The following is a 12,371-nucleotide window of genomic DNA, read 5'->3' as shown; positions in this document are numbered from 1 at the left end:
GTTAAGGGTTTAGGTGGAGACGAATTTGTTAAGTCGGCACAAGAAAGTTTTCTGATTCAGTATGTGGATGTACCTACTAGATAAGGTGCAAAACTTGACCGACTCTTGGGAAATAAAGCAGGGCAGGTGACTGAGGTGGTCAGTGGGAGAGTACTTTGGGGCCAGCGACCATAATTCTATTAGTTTTAAAATAGTGATGGAAAAGGATAGACTGGATCAAAAGTTGAAGTTCTAAATTGGTATTAGGCAAGAACTTTCAAAAGCTGATTGGGCACAGATGTTTGCAGGTAAAGGGACAGCTGGAAAATGGGAAGCCTTCAGAAATGCGGGATGTGGATGAGATGCATTGGAGGGCATCTTCAACTACATGGGAAGGCAAATTATGGTCTTTAAAGAAGGAGGCCATCTAGTGTGTTCTCTGGTGGAACTGGGAGCAGATATGGCGGAGGCAGAGGAATTGGGAATATGGGATGGCATTTTTGCAGGAGGTAGGGTGGGAAGAGGTGTAATCCAGATAGCTGTGGGAGTCAGTGGGTAAAAAATGTCAGTGTTAAGTCGGTTGTCATTGATGGAGATGGAGAGGTCCATGAAGGGGAGGGAGGTGTCAGAGATGGTCCATGTGAAGACCACAAAGACCATTCCCTCCGTGACTACCTGGTCAGGTCCATGCCCCCCCAGAAACCCACCCTCCCCTCCTGGCACCTTTCCCTGTCACCGTAGGAATTGCAAAACCAGCGCCCACACCTCCCCCCTCACCTCCATCCAAGGCCCCAAAGGAGCCTTCCACATCCTTCAAAATTTCACCTGCACATCCACCAATGTGATTTATTGTATCCTGTGCTCCCGATACAGCCTCCTTTACATTGGGGAGACTGAATGCCTTCTTGCAGAGCACTTCAGGGAACATCTCTGGGACACCCGCACCAATCAAACCCACCGCCACATGGCCGAACATTTCAACTCCCCCTCCCACTCTGCTGCGGACATGCAGGTCCTGGGCCTCCTCCACCATCACTCCCTCACCACCTGATGCCTAGAGGAAGAAAGCCTCATCTTCCACCTGGAACACTTCAACCCCAGGGCATCATTGTGGATGTCACCAGTTTCATCATTTCCCCTCTCCCCACCTTACCCCAGTTCCAACCTTCCAGCTCAGCACCATCCTCATGACTTGTCCTACTTGTCCTTCCCACTTATCAGCTCCATTCTCCTCTCTGACTTATCACTTCATCCCTACCTCCATCCACCTGTTGTATGCTTGGCTACTTTCTCCCCAGCCCCACCCCATCTCATTCTGGAGGCTCCCTGCCTCATTCCTGATAAAGGGCTTTTGCCCGAAATGTCGATCTTCCTGCTCCTCGGAAGCTGCCTGACCTGCTGTGTTTTTCCAGCACTACTCTAATCTAAACTCTGATTTCCAGCGTCTACATGCTTCACTTTTGTCTGATCAGGTGTACCCTAGAACTCTGTGGGAGGCTAGGGAAATGATTGCTGGACCTCTTGCTGAGATATTTGTATCATCAATAGTCACAGGTGAGGTGCTGGAAGACTGGAGGTTGGCTAACGTGGTGCCACTGTTTAAGAAAGGTAGTAAGGACAAGCCAGGGAATTGTAGACCAATGAGCCTGACCTCAGTGGTGGGCAAGTTGTTGAAGGGAATCCTGAGGGACAGGATGTACATGGATTTGGAAAGGCAAGGACTGATTAGTGATAGTCAACATGGCTTTGTGCATGGGAAATCATGTCCCACAAACTTGATTGAGTTTTTTGAAGAAGTAACAAAGAAGATTGATGAGGGCAGAGTGGTAGATGTGGTGTATATGGACTTCAGTAAGGCATTCAACAAGGTTCCCCATACGAGACTGATTAGCATGGTTAGATCTCATGGAATACAGGGTGAACTAGCCATTTAGATACAGAACTGGCTCAAAGGTAGAAGACAGAGGGTGGTGAAGGAGGGTTGTTTTTCAGAGTGGAGGCCTGTGACCAGTGAAGTACCATAAAGATCTGTGCTGGGTCCTCTACTTTTCATTATTTATATAAATGATTTGGATGTGAGCATAAGAGGTACAGATAGTAAGTTTGCAGATGACACCAAAATTGGAGGTGTAGTGGACAGCGAAGAGGGTTACCTCAGATTTCAACAGGATCTTGATCAGATGTACAAATGGGCTGAGAAGTAGCAGATGAAGATTAATTTAGATAAATGTGAAGTGCTGCATTTTTGGAAAGCAAACTTAGCAGGACTTATACACTTAATGGTAAGGTCCTTGGGTGTGTTGCTGAACAAAAAGACCTTGGAGTGCTGGTTCATAGCTCCTTGATAGTGGAGTCACAGGTAGATAGGATAGTGAAGACGGCATTTGGTATGCTTTCTTTTATTGGTCAGAGTATTGAGTACAGGAGTTAGGAGGTCATGTTGCAGCTGAACAGAACATTAGTTGGGCTACTGTTGGAATATCACGTATCAGAAAGATGTTGTGAAACTTGAAAGGGTTCAGAAAAGATTTACAAGGATGTTGCCAAGGTTAGAGGATTTGAGCTATAGGGAGAGGTTGAATAGCCTTGGGGTGTTTTCCCTGGAGCGTCGGAGGCTGAGGGGTGACCTTATAGAGGTTTATAAAATTATGGGGGGCATGGATAGGATAAATAGGCAAAGTCTTTTCCCTGGGATGTGGAGTCCAGAACTAGAGGGCATAGGTTTATGGTAGAGGGGAAAGATGTAAAAGAGACCTAAGGGGCAACTGTTTCATGCAGAGGGTGGTATGTGTATGGAATGAGCTGCCAGAGGAAGTGGTGGTGGCTAGTACATTTGCAACATTTAAAAGGCATTGGATGGTATATGAATAGGAAGGGTTTTGAGGGACATGTGCCAGGTGCTGGCAGTTGGGACTAGATTGGGTTGGGATATCTGGTCGGCATGGACAGGTTGGATTGAAGGGTCTGTTTCCGTGCTGTACATCTCTATGACTCTATGTCAGAAGTCACCATGCTTTGGTGACTAACTTTCTGTTCGCTGGCTGGTATGTCAGAGGTGATCAAGTTGTAAGTGCTTTCTGCTCAATATTCCAAGCTGGTGACTTTGCAGTAGATATGTCTGCAGAAACCTCCATCGCCAAACCCTAACCACCCGACACCTGGAGGAAGAATACCTCATCTTCTGTCTTGGGACCCTCCAACTACATGGGATTAATATGGATTTCACCAGTTTCCTCATTTCCCCTCCCCCACCTTATCTCAGATCCAACCTTCCAATTCGCACCGCCCTCATCACCTGTCCTATCTGTCCGTCTTCCTTCCCACCTATCCATTGCACCCTCCTCTCTGTCCAATCACCATTACCCCCACCTTCACCTGCCTGTCGCACTCCCAGCTATCTTCCTCCCAACCCACCCCTCTCCCATTTATCTCTCTACCCTCTTGGCTCAAAAGCCTCATTCCTGATGAAGGGTTTATGCCTGAAACGTCGATTCTCCTGCTCCTCGGATGCTGCCTGACCTGTTGTGCTTTTCCAGCACCAAACTCTCGACTCTGATCTTCAGCATCAGCAGTGCTCACGTTCTCCTAAATGTTTGATCTCTGCTATTTGCCCTAATTTGTCTGTGTGGTAGCAAGTCATATGTTCTTACTTATTCTGGATTGAGAAATGTATCCTGAATTCGTTATTGGATTCATTCCCAATGATTTTGTTTTGCTGGCAACTAGTTTTACAAGTGAAAATATCTCCATATCAACCTTCACACAAGTAAAGACTTATCTTGAATTATGTTTCCTCCAACAATCAACAGTGGATTCAGGGTCATCATTAGACTTTTAATTCCTGATTTTTATTGAACTTAAATTCCACCATCTGCTGCAGCGGGACTTGAACTTGGGTCCTCAGAACATTCCCTGGGTCTCCGGATTAAGATTCTAATAGTAATGCCATTTAGCTGTCACCTCCCCATGACTGGTGTGATCTTATAGTCATCATGGAGACAAAGGTTTCAAGGCAGTAAACAATTACATATTCGGGGGCTGTGGTGTCAAAAGGGGCTGGAAAGGAAGGGTGGGGTAGTTTTGTTGCTATGCGATGGAGTAAGTAAAATAGCTAAAAATTATTTTCGATCAGAAGATGATCATATGTTGAGGTAAAAAAAAGGGAAGATGATGATACTGATGTATGCAATCTATTAGCCCTTAACATTAACAGTTCTGTAAAACAAAAAATAAATTACAAGATGAGGTCATGCAAAAAGAAAAGGCAGAGCATTAGTGATTAATATGCTTAGTCTTCATATAGATTGGCAAAATCAAATTGACAGAGGTAACCATGAGGAAAAATTCATGGAATTTAGTCAGGACAGTTTCCTTGAACAATATTGAAGATCTAATCTGGGATCAGGAAATTTGTAATGAAGTAGATTTAATACATTATCTCAGAGTAAAGGATTCCCTCGGAAACAGTAATCGAATCATGGTAGAATTCAGTATTCTGTTTGAGTGAGAGAAACTTGAGTTGTAAGCAGCTGTGCTAAACTTAAATAAAGGTAATTATGTAAGGATAAGGACAGAGTTAGCTGGAGTGAACTAAGAAAAGAGATTAGCATTGTTGGGGTACATTGAAGACATTTAAGAAAGGAATTCATAATGCCCCAACAAAGACATATTCCAACAAGGAAAAGGGCTTCTAGAAAGGAGATAAGTTGACCATGGTTAACCAAGGAAGTAAAGGATAGTGTTAGATTGAAAGAAAACAAAACATAGAATGTTGCAAAGATTAGTGGTAAACAAAGGGATTGGGAGAATTTCAAAATCCAACAAAAAACTGTCCAAAATGCATATATAGAGAGAAAATGAACTGATGGCAAACTAGTAACGAATATAAACAGCAGTAAGAGCTTCTTTAAAAAGGAAGGGAGAGGACAAAGTGAATATAGACCCCTTAAAAATGAGGCTGGGGAAATAATAATGGGAAAACAATAAATAACAGAAGAGTTGAATAAGAAATTTTCATTACTGTCCATGGTAGAGTATACTAATAGCATTTCAACAATACAAAATCATCAAGGCACTGAAGTGGGGATGGGGGCGGGGGGGGGGGGGGGGAGGTAAGGAAGTAAGCACAATAATTATCACAAGAGATAAAGTACTAGGGAAACTAATGTGTTACAACACGCTGGTGAATCCTTCTGTTAATTATACCAATCACCCAGAAAAGCTCACCTTGCCTCATGAGCTGTTAAAATATGAGTGACAGAGAACTTCTAAATTCCACTATTTAAATGTATTCTTTAACCCTAAAAGTGAACATTAAACAATGATTATTCACAACTCTAAGCCCCCCTTTCTTTTAGCTGCTAATTACCTGCCTCCAAATCTACAACAGTATACTTTTCCAATAAAACAGATTAAAATTACACCAATTTAATTTCAAGCCATACGTTTCATGTGAAAAGCTACCTTTGATAGAGAGTGTTCTTAATTTCTTGGCCCTCGATTGCAGTTGTTCTGTCTGATTTTCAAAATGCCTGCAAATTTAATGTTCCCAACATGGGGTTGTCTCATTAGTTCAATGTTGGCAAAACAATAATTTCAAATTCGATTGAGTTTTAGTATCCTGGGGCATATATTAAACTGCTGAAAATGTGTTGCTGGAACAGCGCAGCAGGTCAGGCAGCATCCAGTGGTCAGGAGAATAGACGTTTCGGGCATAAGCCCTTCTTCAGCCACATTCTCAAACAGACTCGCCACCACAGCCACATCTCCTTCCTCAGTATCACTGGATGGTGCCTGACCTGCTGCGCTGTTCCAGCAACACATTTTCAGCTCTGATCTCCAGCATCCGCAGACCTCACTTTCTCCTCATATATTAAACTGATTGATTAAATTTGAACTGTTGTCAAAACAGCAACCAACTCAGGTATCTATTTCACAGCCAAATGTTACATATATTCAATTCTCCCATACACTCTGGGACTGCTCTTGTAAGCTCTTAGTGCAGAACATCATTCACTCTCTTAAATGTATCATACATGCCTTCAACTTCATAACAAATAGGCTAAAAACAAATAAGTCCCCGGACCTGATGGGTTACATTCTAGAATTTTAAAGTAAGTAGCTGCAGAGATAGAGGATGCACTGGCTGTAATCTTCCAAGAATAATTAGATTTTAGAAAATTCCTAATAGAAAGGAAAGTAGCCAATGTAACACCTTATTCAAAAAGGGACAGAAACAAAAACATGTGACTGTAGGCTAGTTAGTTTAACATCTGTCCTTGGGAAAATGCTATGGTCTACTATAAAGGGTAAAATAGTTGAACATTTAGAAATGCATAATATAATCAACTAGAGGCAGTGTGGTATCATGAAGGTAAAATTATACCTGACAATTTTGTTAGAATTCTTTGACAAGGTAACAAGCAGAATAGACAAAAGGTGTTATGGACCAGACTAAACCCCCTTCAAACTATTTAGAAGATAGTCTACACCTTAATGTTTCTTAATTTTAAAGGTAAATGTAAGGTGGTGTGTTCCAGATGCAATTTGATGTGTCAAACTACCTGATTTAAAGCAAAACAATTTATTTATCCACTGTAGTTAAAATAGAACAAAATGAATAAAGAATTGGAATAACTTAACACTATGAAAAATTTAACAGAACAACAAATACAGGAACTGTTACTAATTAACAGTTTCAATACAGCAACATCCTATTAACACACTCTTGGCAAAAGGCAAATTCAGAAAACATGCAGTTCTCCAGTTCAAGAGGAAAAAACATCAAAAGACAATATTGAAAGAGAGAAAATTCCAACTTTCAGCTGTCGCAAACTGAGGTGTGACATCTTTTCACAACCCCGGCAGCCTCTGCTCAAAGTGAAAGATCGTGGTTTTGTAGGAATTTGACCACACCCTTTCAGGCTGTTCCAACTTAAAAAGAGTATTCCAAGGCCTTACAAACTGTTTACTCTAGTAGTTCTAGTAGACTGCTAGCCACCTCTACATTAAAATCTCTCTTAAAAAAACTCTTACAGCAATAGCATTGTCACAAGGAGAGCCAGTGGATGTAATACATTTGGATTTCCAAAAGGCATTCAATAAGGTACCACTCATAACTCTATCAAACAAGATAAGAGCCCATGGCATCGGGGGTGGGGTGGGGGGGTAGTATATTTACATGGATAAAGGTCGGGCTGACTTATAGAAGACAGAAAATTAGGAGAAGGGGCATTTTCAGGCTGGCAGTTCTACAATTGGAGTGGCATAGGGATCAATGCTCTGATCATAGTTATTTACAATATATATTAATTACTTGGATAAGGAAGGTGAATATACTATTGCCAAGTTTGTGGATGACACAAAAATATGTCAAAAACAAGTGGTGAGGATGATGCAAAGTGTTCATGGAGGGTTCTAGACAGGCAAAGACTTGGTAGATGGAATATAATGTGGGAAAACGTGAGGCAATGCAGGAGGATCAGAGGAACTGAATGTGATTTAAATAGAGAAAGCTGCAGTAAGGAGTAATGTCCTTTGTGTCCCCTTGCATGAACCACTAAAAGTTAGCATTCAGGTTCAATGGCTAGTAGGGAAGTCAAATAGACTTTAGCCTGTATTTCAAAGAGAATGGAATATAAAAATAGGGAAACTATCTGTGGCACTAGCCATACCAGCTATAGAACGCTATGAATGGCTTTGATATCCTTAACTAAGGAAAGATATGCTGGCATTGGAGTCCTGAGAAGGTTCATCCTGGATTTGAGAAGATATTCTTGAGGAGAGGTTGAGTACATTGGGCTTATAGTCATTTGAGTTTATACAAATGAATTATTGAAACAAACAAAATTCTTAGGGGGCTTGACAGGATAGATGTGTAGATGTTCTTTCCCCTTGTGGGAGATGCTAAAACCAGATGAGACAATGTCAGAATAAGGATTAAGTACCCCAATGGGAGAAAGTGAAGACTGCAGATGCTGGAGATTAGAGTCAAAAAGTGAGGTGCTGGGAAAGCACAGGCAGGATCCGAGGAACAGGAGAGTCGATCTTTCCAGCATAAGCTCTTCATCAGGGATGAGGGATGGCCTGAACAGGCTGAGAGATCAATGTGCAAGCGGGCATCAGAGCCACCCTGCTTTTGCCACGGGACTATGCCTACATCAGGAAACTATAAGAATTCATTTTGTGTTTTAAACAGCAGTCGCAGCTTTAAACCCACAGAACTCAGCAGCTGCCGGTCCGCCCACTTGACCGGGAGATAGGAGACAGAGGACACATCAAATGCACACTAGACCAACACTACCCATGACTCATAGTCCAAAACTCCGGAATTAATTAATATGGGAAACCCATCTCCTAATCACATCAAGAGACTGACCCATACCCATCGATACGGAACCAACCTGACACAAAGGACAGGCATCCACCAGACAGGAACAGATAGACCAATACACACCAACACCCCAAGGGAACAAAGGGGGGTGCTAGCCCCTGCCCTCACAGAGAGAGACAAGCAGATAATACCTGGACCCGTTTTACATAAACCAATTAGCACCCTATTGTGCGTGCCCTGCAACTCTCCTGGGATGGCAGGAAACATACTATTTGCATCTACTCCAGTGATGATGGGGAATTATCATCCCATTCATCCTCAAATTCCACACATCCTGGCAACTAAAGGTATATAATATGTAGCTGCATGCGGGAACAGCAGAGCAGCCGAGATTCGGACCTCAGTTGGTCTCCACCGGCGTTACTGTAGCAATAAACGTTACCGATTGTTGAACCGCACTCTGGGCTCGGACTAATATCATTTCATCTGCGCTAACAATTGGGAGGGGGTGTGGCTTTGGGAAAAGTAGCTGGGAATGTGTTAGGTAGCTGAAGGTGGGGTTGAAAGTGATAGGTCGGAGAGGAGGGTGGAGTGGATAGGTGAGAAGGAAGATGGACAGGTATGACAGTTCAAGAAGGTGGTGCTGGGTTGGAAGGTTGGATCTGGGGTGAGGTGGGGAGGGGAAATGAGGAAACTAGTGAGATCCACATTAACCCCATGTGGTTGGAGGGTCCCAAGGTGGAAGATGAGGTATTCTTCTTCCAGGCATCGGGTGGTTAGAGTTTGGTGGTGGAAGAGGCCCAGGAATTGCATGGCCTTGATGAAGTGGGAGAAGGAGTTAAGTGTTCGGCCACAGGGCAGTGGGGTTGTTTAGTGTGTGTTTCCCAGAGATGTTCTCTGAAATGTTCTGCAAGTTGACGTCCTGTCTTCCCAATGTAGAGGAGACCAAATCGAGTGCAATGAACACATTAGATGACGTGTGGAAGTACAGGTAAATCTCTATCAAATGTGGAAGGATCCTTGGGGCCTTGGGCGGAGGTGAGGGGGAAGGTGTAGGCACAGGTTTTGCACTTCTTGTGGTGGCAGTGGAAGGTGCCAGGAGTGGAGGGTGGGTTGGTGGGGGGCATGCACCTAACAAGGGAGTTTGCGGAGGGAATGGTCTCTTTGGAACACAGATAGGGGAGGAGAAGGAAATATATCATTGGTGGTGGGGTCTGTTTGTAGGTGGCGGAAATGGTGGAGAATGATGCAATGTATCTGGAGGTTAGTGGTGGAAGGTGAGCACCAGGGGCGTTCCATCCTTGTTGCAATTAAAGGGGTAAGGTTCAAGAGCAGAGGTGCGGGAAGTGGGGGAGATGCACTGGAGGGCATTGACGAACACGTGGGAGGGGAAGTTGCGGTCTTTGAAGAAGGAGGCCATCTGGGATGTTCTGTGATGAAATTGGTCCTCCTGAGAGCAGCTGTGGTGGAGCTGGAGGAATTGGGAATAAGGGATAGTGTTTTGCAGGAGGCAGGATGAGAGGAGTTGTGGTCCAGCTCCACCCTCCTCTCCAACCTATCATTTTCATCCCCACCTTTATCTATCTATCGCATTCCCAGCTACCTTCCCTCTCCACTTCCACCCCCCTCCCATTTATGTCTCAGACCCCTTGGCTACCCCTCATTTTTGATGAAGAGCTTAAGCTCAAAACATTGACTCGCCTGCTCCTCTGATGCTGCCTGATCGGCTGTGCTTTTTCAGCACTACACATTTTTGACTTAAATGCACCAGTAGCCAGAGATGAGGAGAAATTTCATCACACAGAGGGTAATGAATCTGTGGAATTCTTTACCAAGTATATATTAAGTATACTCAAGGCTCAGATAAACAATTTTTTAATTGGTAAGGAAATTGAAGTTTATGGGGAAATAACAGGAAAGTGGAGTTGAAGATTATCTGATCAACCGTGACCACGTTGAATGGGTGGGGGAGAAGGGAAACACAATGAACTACTTTTGCTCCATCATCTCTGGTCTTCCCCTTTCTCCGGGAAAGAGCCTAATCTCCCATCCTTCACAAGTTGTCTAATCGCTCAGTTTGATGAGGCAAGAGACGAATCCATGTAAATTATGTCACTGAGGTAGAACAGCTGGTTAGTATTAATTCTTAATGTGTAACCTAGACCCTTTATGCCTTTTCACTGTTAGTATTAGAGGGATTTTTTTTTTCTTTTGATGATATCAGTAACTAAGTTCCATTATTAGAGGTGTATTAGGAACTCTACAGAAGCTGGGATTGCTTTCCTTTGAACGGAGGAGGTTCAAGAGAAGCTTGAATACACAGGCGCATCACATTTAAGTAAATACCTTCTGCTGGCAGGGGGACTCTTGTGATACAGTGGTATTGTCTCCACCTCTGAACCAGGTGGAGGTCTTCAAGTCCCAGCTATTCTAGAGATATGTAATAACATCTCTCAACACGTTAGTTAGAAAATACTTTTCCACTGGTGGGGCAAGGGGAATGACATTGTGGTACATGGTAGTGTCCCTCTCTTACGCCAGAAGGTCAGGGTTGTGGTCCCACTTGCTGTAGTGCTGTGTGGTATTTCTGCACAGGTTGATAACGTCAATTTTACTGCTCCTCGGATGCTGCCTGAACTGCTGTGATCTTCCGGCACCACTAATCCAGAATCTGGTTTCCAGCATCTGCAGTCATTGTTTTTACCTACACAAAAAAAACATTTCCACTGACAGGGGGAGCTGTTGTAGCACAGTGCAGCCAGACTTGGGTTCAAGTTCCATTTAGTCCAGAGGTGTTGCAATCTCTGAACGGGGACTTTTTTTAAAAAGTCTTTCCAGTGGCAGGAGGCCTCTTATGGTACAGTGGTAGTGCCCCTACCTCTGGTCTAGAAGACCTAGGTTCAAGCCTGGCATGCTGCAGAGGTGTGTAATAACTCTGGGCGGGCTGATTAGAATGTTTTTTGTTTCTCACTGACAGGAAGCTCAGTAACCAAGGGACACCGATTGACTTCAGTTGTAAGGAGCTGATAATGTGTTGCTGGAAAAGCGCAGCAGGTCAGGCAGCATGCAAGGAGCAGGAGAATCGACGTTTCGGGCATGAACCCTTCTTCAAGAATGAGGAAAGTGTGTCCCACAGGCTAAGGTAAAGGTAGGGAGGAGGGACTTGGGGGAGGGGCATTGGAAATGCGATAGGTGGAAGGAGGTCAAGGTGAGGGTGATAGGCCGGAGTGGGGGAGAGGGCGGAGAGGTCAGGAAGAAGATTGCAGGTTAGGAAGGCGGTGCTGAGTTCGAGGGATTTGACTGAGACAAGGTGGGGGTGGAGGGGAAATGAGGAAACTGGTGAAATCCGAGTTCATCCCTTGTGGTTGGAGGGTTCCTAGGCGGAAGATGAGGTGCTCTTCCTCCAGCCGTCGTGTTGCTATGGTCTGGCAATGGAGGAGTCCTTCAGTTGTAAGGACACAAAGGGAGCTAAGGACTGAGCACCCCCTCCCTACCACCCAGTGAAAGCTGTATTCTGAAGTATGCTATCTGAAAGGGTGGTTGAAGCAGTTTCGATTGTAATAACCAAGAAACAGGTGGGTACACCCTGGAATAGATCAGCAGTGAAACGGAGGACCTGGGTCTGATTGGGTAGTTCCTTCACATTGATTAATATAATAGGCTGGGTGCCCTTCTTAAACTGAGGGAAAACCAGTAAAACTTGAAAAAGACACATGCTGGTTCAATTTGTTTTTTTTGCACACCTCTGGAGTGCTCCAGCATGTCCTGGCCAGTAATTCATTTCCAAGTATTACTTCAAAACGAAACTTTATTTTCTCTCTCGGACTTTATAAAGGGGGTGGGTTCTGCAGAGGCCGGACCAGTGTCTTTGAGAGCTTCAATGGAGCCTCGTCTGCTATTCCTTACGATTTGCAAAATGCGTAAACATGAATAGACTTTGAAATACTATGTTTGGCAAACGATTGGTGTGAACATTCGCCTTGGGTTTGGCACTGCCGACATTTGGGAACATAACCCTACAGCTTTCTTGTGATTGGTGCTTGCAGTGAGATGAAGCTCC

This window comes from Chiloscyllium plagiosum, unplaced genomic scaffold (assembly GCF_037043375.1).
Source record: "Chiloscyllium plagiosum isolate Xiang-an unplaced genomic scaffold, Cpla_swu_hap1 HiC_scaffold_10, whole genome shotgun sequence".
NCBI lineage: Eukaryota > Metazoa > Chordata > Chondrichthyes > Orectolobiformes > Hemiscylliidae > Chiloscyllium > Chiloscyllium plagiosum.
This window is presented reverse-complemented; position numbering follows the sequence as displayed.